Source organism: Herpailurus yagouaroundi, unplaced genomic scaffold (assembly GCF_014898765.1).
Source record: "Herpailurus yagouaroundi ecotype Mexico unplaced genomic scaffold, PumYag 77, whole genome shotgun sequence".
Lineage (NCBI taxonomy): Eukaryota > Metazoa > Chordata > Mammalia > Carnivora > Felidae > Herpailurus > Herpailurus yagouaroundi.
In genome coordinates this window covers 9377115-9384244 of record NW_024412388.1, presented here as the reverse complement: position 1 = coordinate 9384244, position 7130 = coordinate 9377115, and positions in this window count along the sequence as shown.

The following is a 7130-nucleotide window of genomic DNA, read 5'->3' as shown; positions in this document are numbered from 1 at the left end:
TAGGTCACGTGCTCACAAAGCCGCCCAGCCCTACCCTGGAGAAGCACTCAGTCTTATGTAAGATCTGGACAGGTGAGTTCTCCTCTGCCTTCATCATCTGTAAAGTGGGTTTGTACCTGCCTCTTAGGTTGCGTTGTTATAGCATTAAATGAATCATATTTATATGCTAGCATATAGTAGATCAGCAACAAATAATAGCTATTATTATCCCAATAGGTTCCAAAAAGGAAAGAAGGGCCCGGTGTGGGGGGAGCGGTCCTAAGAGTCGCTTCATTCAAAGTGGTGTTGAGTCAGCCGAGCCCCGAAATACAGATACAGTGGAACTCTGGATTGCGAGTAACTAGTTCTGCGTGTATTCCGCAAGGTGAGCAAAATTTCGAATAAATTTTCACTTGATAAAGGAGCGATGTCTTAGAGGAACCATCCAGGGCATCTCAGATGGCAAGAAGAGACAACTAAGAATGATCCAGAACCAAGCCGAGAGATGGTTTACAAAGTAACTGACCTGTGTATCAGTCTGTTCCAGCTGCTGTAACAAAATACCAGACGGGGGCGTGGAAACAACAGAAATTAATTTCCCCGCAGTTCTGGTAGCTGGAAGTCCTGGATCAAGGTCTGGGTTCCCCTGAGGTCTCTCTCCTCGGCTTGCAGGGGGCCACCAAAAGGATCCAGGCAGGCCACCCCAAAATGACATATTGATTACCTTGAATTGAAGCTACTTAAAACAACCCGTGGTACAAAGTCACTCGGACCCTCCTCTGTCCCCCTGGGAGCGGGATGCGAATCTCCCACAGGAGAAACACCCTCCTTGTACTAAGAAGTAAAAAGACATCCTTCTCATCAGAATGAGGGACTTGAAAGTTGAGAAAGCTGGGGCACCTGGGTGGCTCAGTCCGTTAAGTGTCAGACTTCGCTCAGGTCATGATCTCACGGTTTGTGGGTTCAGGTTCCACGTCGGGCTCTGTGCTGACAGCTCAGAGCCTGGATCCTGCTTCGGATTCTGTCTCCCTCTCTCTGCCCCTCCCCCACTAGCACATGCACACACACTGTCTCTCAAAAAGAAACATTAAAAAAAAAAAAAGTCGAGAAAGCTGTAGAAACAACCCTACTGGTTTTTTTCTAATCTATCGGCCTAAATTCTGCTTAGAATCCCTTACTAATTAAAGCTTCCAAGCACCAGTTTCCTTTATCTCGTCAATTCCTCACAAATTTATTGTCCCTTTGCTAAAATGTATAAAAACTGCCTGTGTTGGTCATTTCTTTGGGTCTCGGTTTCATCGCTGGGCCTCCGTGCACACGTGATAAAACTTTGGCTTTCCCTCCCGTTAATTTGTCTCAGATCGATTTAGTTCCTAAGCCAGCTAGAAGAATCCAGGGAGAACGAGTAAGATTTCTCCCTCCCGTATGACCGGCGTAGCGGGCAGGATCCTTTAACTCACTGGACGCCGCTCACCCAGACACAGCCCAGAGGTCCCAGGACATCTGACATCCAGCCAGCAGAAGGGGAGATTTCCTACCATGTCGGCCTCCCAGAATCTCTGTCTGCGGGGTCCAGTGCAGCAAGAGTAGGGAGAATTGTTTTTTTCTGTCTCTGAATTTAGATTAGCAGGATGAAATCTTGTGGAACTCGATGGGGCTTCGCGACCCTCGGTAAAAATTTGGTAGAGTACCCTTCGGTTACTAATCCTCCCAGAGATGGTCTTTGCCTTCCTTTGTCTGCCTCTGGTGTCCTCTGTCCTAGAAAGGAATCACCGCAGAGCAGAACGCAGGCACAGACCCCATAACCTCCCAGCCCGCTAAGTGCAGATCTGCATCTGTTTGACAAACTCTGCTGTGGCTTCCCTCTGTGAAAACTGGATGAGGTTTCCCCTTTGGTCGTGTTCTGTGTCCTAAGAGCTTGGCTTTGTGACCAGCGAGAACATTCTCTCTGGTCTCTGCCATCCAGAGGGTGTACTTACTTAAGTTTGTCCCGAGAGGTCCCAGTCCATAAAGGCCTTTGTCATCTCAACCCTCACTGTTCGTTAGCGTCAGAAAGTCTCATTCTGGTAGCACCAGCCTGGTGTCGCAGACCAGCGGGTCTGTGACTGGAGGTGTCTCACGCTTTCATGGGAGATTGGAGATCCCTTTTTCCCTATGCCTCTCTTACCATGTATGCAACAGAGGTCTTCGCTTTCTTAGACTATTCTTGGGGGTCAATGTTGGATCATGGGGCTACATCGTCTATGCCCTCTCCAGGGACCCCTCTTGTATCCATGGTAAAGGTTTATTCTAAGCCTGGAGAGTTGCCTCCACGTCTTTCCATGAAGAGACTTACCGGGTTCAGTTGCTATTGGCATAAATATTCTAACGTGATCCCACTCATCACCGGCCAGACGATGGGTCTTTTGAACTACAAAAACGTCCATATTTGAAAAAATTGTAGAGCGCTCTTGTTACAAGTAGTTGCCTTATTGGTATTTATGGGAAGATCAAATTGAAAGGAAAACACACACACACACACACACACACACACACACACACACACACAGTATAACGGCTGGCCTTAGGAAATCCCTTAATAAAATGAAAGAACAGAAGTCACAAGAAAAAGCAAAAAAAAAAAAATCCAACATAAACCCCCTTCTTATATCTCCCTTTGTTCCCAACCCCCTATGCCTGGCCCTCCAGAAAATCTTTTGACTTCTGGATCTCTGGGCCCCTTGTCTAGACCTCCCCTTTCAAACCCAACCTCAGCTCCTCAGTCAGTTTCCTTAAATCCTAAAACCCCAACCTCTCCAAAGAACCCTCAGAGAACCAGCTGCCTATTGTCATTTCATTTTCCTTACTAGCTTTACAGAGAGCGCCTCAGCCGGATCTCCAGGCACAGGGAATGCAGGTTTCTTGGGTAAATGCTGAATGTCAGGAAGTGAATCTAGTAAGAGCACCCAGGAGGGACAGTAAAGCTCCTTTTGTGCTGCCTTTTCCTTCCTCCTGTTCTCTGGGGCTCTGTACTCAAGCTCTGCCAGTTTCAGACACTCCCATGCAGTGTCCTTCACAGATATATCCTGGATGCTGGCTGCAAAGAGTTCATGTACTCTGGACAGCAGTAGACTCTTTACTTCTTCCCCCACCCCCCTTTTTATTTTTAAGTAGGCTCCGTGCCCAACATGGGGCTTGAACTCAGGACCGACCCTGAGCACAAGAGCCATACATTTCTACCAGCTGGGCCAGCCAGGGACCCTTTAAGTTATAAAAACCCTTTTATCTCCTGTCTCAGAGGATCCTACCAAATTTAGAGAGGAAGTCGAAAGATTAGTAGCTATTCACAGCCCCACTCACAGAGAGCTTGTGTGGCTACCGAGGGGTAACCTTCCAGCCTGTGATTATATGATGGCTGTTGGGCAGGCCAGACGGTCCCTGGAGAGACGCCCCTCTCAGGAGAATCATGGCCAGAGCGGCTCCCGGGCGTCCTATGATTGACAAGGAGGTGGCTCAGCTAGAGGCTGGTATTTCAGGGTTAACAGGGGTGCTAGAGGAGGGCTTTCCTCCAAAAGTTAACTGGTCTAAGGCTGAAATACGTACTCAGAGAGAAGAGGAACACCCGAAAGCCTTTGTTGAATGGTTTACACAAACTTTTCTAAGTCACACTGCATTAAATCCGGAACCCCCAGAGCACAGAAATCTCCTCACCTCTGCTTGAGCAGGAAATTTCCTCCCTGGTATGAAGAACAAATCCACAATCATGTGATGGGCTGGACGGGGCAACCACTAAGGGTGATAATGGAGGCAGCTTCCCAGTCCCTTGCAAATGGCTTTACTAAGAGCAACAATTCTCACTTTGTGTCTTGAATCTTTGCAAAGGCGAGGGCGTAACTCTGAGAATAACTTGAAGCCCACTCAGAGATCTCCCTCTTTGCCTCCAGACGAGTGCTGATATTACAAAAACAAACAAACAAACAAACCCCCAGGACATTGGAAGAGAAATTGTCTTGTACTTAAGAAAAAGGAAGGTTTAAAAAGCAATCCCCCAAACCCCAACCTCCCCTCTCCCAAAATGATAGGGTCAGTCGCTCTTCAGCCGCATGGAGCCTACCACAAAACTTAAATAGAGGATCCGAAAGAGGGTTTCGCAGCTGACATGGGTGTGACTTTGTCTACCGCTGGTTTGGAGCATTTGTCTCCACTGGCCACTTCTGATTCCTCTGAGCCTTCAGAGTCTCCGGGCAACTGGTGCCACAGCCCAGATCTCAGGCCAGCCCAGCATCACTCCGGTCGCTCCCAGTGCCTTCCCAGAGTGCAGCTGTTCCCCTGCAAACCTTCTCAGTAGAGATTTGCTGTGTAAATGTAATGCCACGATAAATCACAGTGAGAAGGCCCTTTTTGTTTTCTTTACCATCACACCAAGCCCCTGCGTTTCTTATTTTCCTTACCAGAAACTCATTCTGTTCTAAATTCCTCTGAAGAAGATAAGTCTTTCTCTCTTTTTTTTAAAGTCTATTTATTTATTTGAGAGAGCAGAGAGGTAGAGACAGGGAGAGAGGGAGGGAGAGAGGGAGGGAGAAAGAGAATCCCAAGCAGGCTCTGTGCTGTCAGTGCAGAGACCCATGTGGAGCTAGATCTCACTGAACCGAACCATGAGGTCATGACCCGAACCGAAATCAAGAGTCAGACGCTTAACCGACTGAGCCACCCAGGCGGCGCTGGGACATCTTCTAAAGACTTATCTTCTGGAGCACCTGGGTGGCTCCATCAGTAGAGTCTGCAACCCAGTCTCCGGGTCAAGAGTTGGGCGTAGGGCTTACTCAAGTAAAAAGAAAGTGAAAAGGTGTCCCAATCAGTCTTTGGGTCACACATGCAAATGAAGTTGGGTTGTTACAAAGGAGGAACATGTGTGCATCTCTTGGAAGAGAAACTGGTTTCCATTACTGCCTCAATCCTCTCTCTCCAAAGACACGGAGCAAGGAATTGAGCCAATAAGAGACTTTCTCCTCCAACGGGGTGTCTTCGTCTTTACTATCCTACCCTGTAACACCCCAGTCTTGCCAGTAAAGAAACAAGGGAAAACTGATTTGGAGGGAGATAAGTTTGTTGATTCCTACAGGACCTGAGGGCCATAAGCTCTTTTGTAATTCCTTGGCAGCCTGTGGTCCCCAGGGCAGCTGACACTCCTACGTTATTCCTGGCCAAGCACCTGGTTCGCGGTAACTGACTTCTCCTTGGCTTTCTTTTCAACCCCACTGTACCCTGACTCACAAGTTTCTTTTTTGCACTTACATTTGGAGGGAGGCAATTAACCCGGACTCGCATACCCCAAGGATATCGTGAGTCTGTGAGTCTGGAGTCCCCCTCAGTGCTTTCCCAAGTCCTGAAAGCCATCGAGATTCCATAACCTTTACCCAAGTTCCCACACTGATGCAATATGTTCATGACCTTTCACTCTATGATTAAACTAAGCAGGGAGCCCTTCTAGATTCTCCCATTGTCTTGCTGGCACCAGCTGAGGAGGCCATAAAGCCTCTAGCTCTAAAGTCCAATGGACGCAAACAACTGTTAATCGACTTGGGACCCACGCTGTCTCAGGGTATTCCAAAGCTCACTCCAAAACGCCTTGAGTTAATTCTGTCCCCCCCGCCCCACCCCAAAACGAGAAAGCACTTAAGGATATTTTTAGGGGCCACTGGCTGCTGGAACTAATGGATTCTTAATTTTGCAGTTTTTGCTGAACCTTTGTTTGCTGTTCTCCCTGATATCAACTTGGAGTCTGGGCTTCAGAGGCATGAATCTCCTTTGAAGACTTAAAATTAGCTCTGTCTACACCCCTGGCTCTTGGCTTAACCTAATTTTGACAAGCCCTTTCATCTATATTGCCCTGAAAATAATGGGGCTGCTGTGGGCATTCTAGAACGACCTGTACAGATACCATCAATAGCATATTTCTCATGCCAGTTAGGCCCTATGGCATCAGACATGCCCCCATGCTACGTGCAGTGGCCCCAGCTGCCGCCTTGATTGACAAAGCCAGTACTCTTGCATAAGGATCCCCCATTCACCTGTATGTTCCCCATGTGGGGGGCTCTCTTACAAGTTCATAGGACACAGCACCCCTCTACATGGCAACAGACCACTTACAAACTCTTGACTAACCCTTCCATCATCTTCCATCAAGGTAACCTTTCAATCCAGCTGCCTTACTCCCTCTCCTGATGCTAGAGAGTCCTGCTCTATTCCCCATGATTGCCTCACAACTACAGATCATGGTCTCAAAACCAGAAGAGGACCTGTCAGACATCCCTCCAGATAATCCAGACATACTTCTATCTCATGGCTGTTGTAAGTGAAATTTGCAGGGAAACTATGGTTATGCCGTAGTTTCCCCGCATGAAACACGGGAGGCACGTTCTTTGCCCACCATAAACTCATCCCAAATGGCTGAACTCAGAGCTCTTACTAGAGCCTGCACATTGGTGGAAGAAGAAACTGACATTTACACAGACTCCAAATATGCTTTTGGAGTCAGCCATGCTATTGGCACAATTTGGAAATCCCGGGGATTCTTTTTTTGTTTATTTTGAGAGAGAGAGAGAGAGAAAGAGAGAGAGAGAGAAAGAGAGAGAGGATGAGCAGCGAGAAGGGGCAGAGGAAGACAGAGAATCCCAAAAAGGCTCTGTGCTGTCAGTGCAGAGCCCAACACAGGGCTTGATCTCATGAACCATGAGATCATGACCTGAACTGAAATGAAGAGTTGAACGCTTAACCAACTGAGCCACCCAGGCGCCCCAATCCTGGGGATTCTTAACTTCTACAGGCACTCCCATTGCTAACAGGCATATAACTGCTGATCTACAACAAGCTATTCACCTTCTTCTGAAATCGCCATTGTTCACGGCTCAGCTCGTACTAAGAAAACTGACACAGCTACTAAGTATGCAGCCAAAACTGACCCCCTTAGCCTTTTTCCACCCAATTTTAAAATTTTTTTTTTCAACGTTTTATTTATTTTTGGGACAGAGAGAGACAGAGCATGAACGGGGGAGGGGCAGAGAGAGAGGGAGACACAGAATCAGAAACAGGCTCCAGGCTCTGAGCCATCAGCCCAGAGCCCGACGCGGGGCTCGAACTCACGGACCGCGAGATCGTGACCTGGTTGAAGT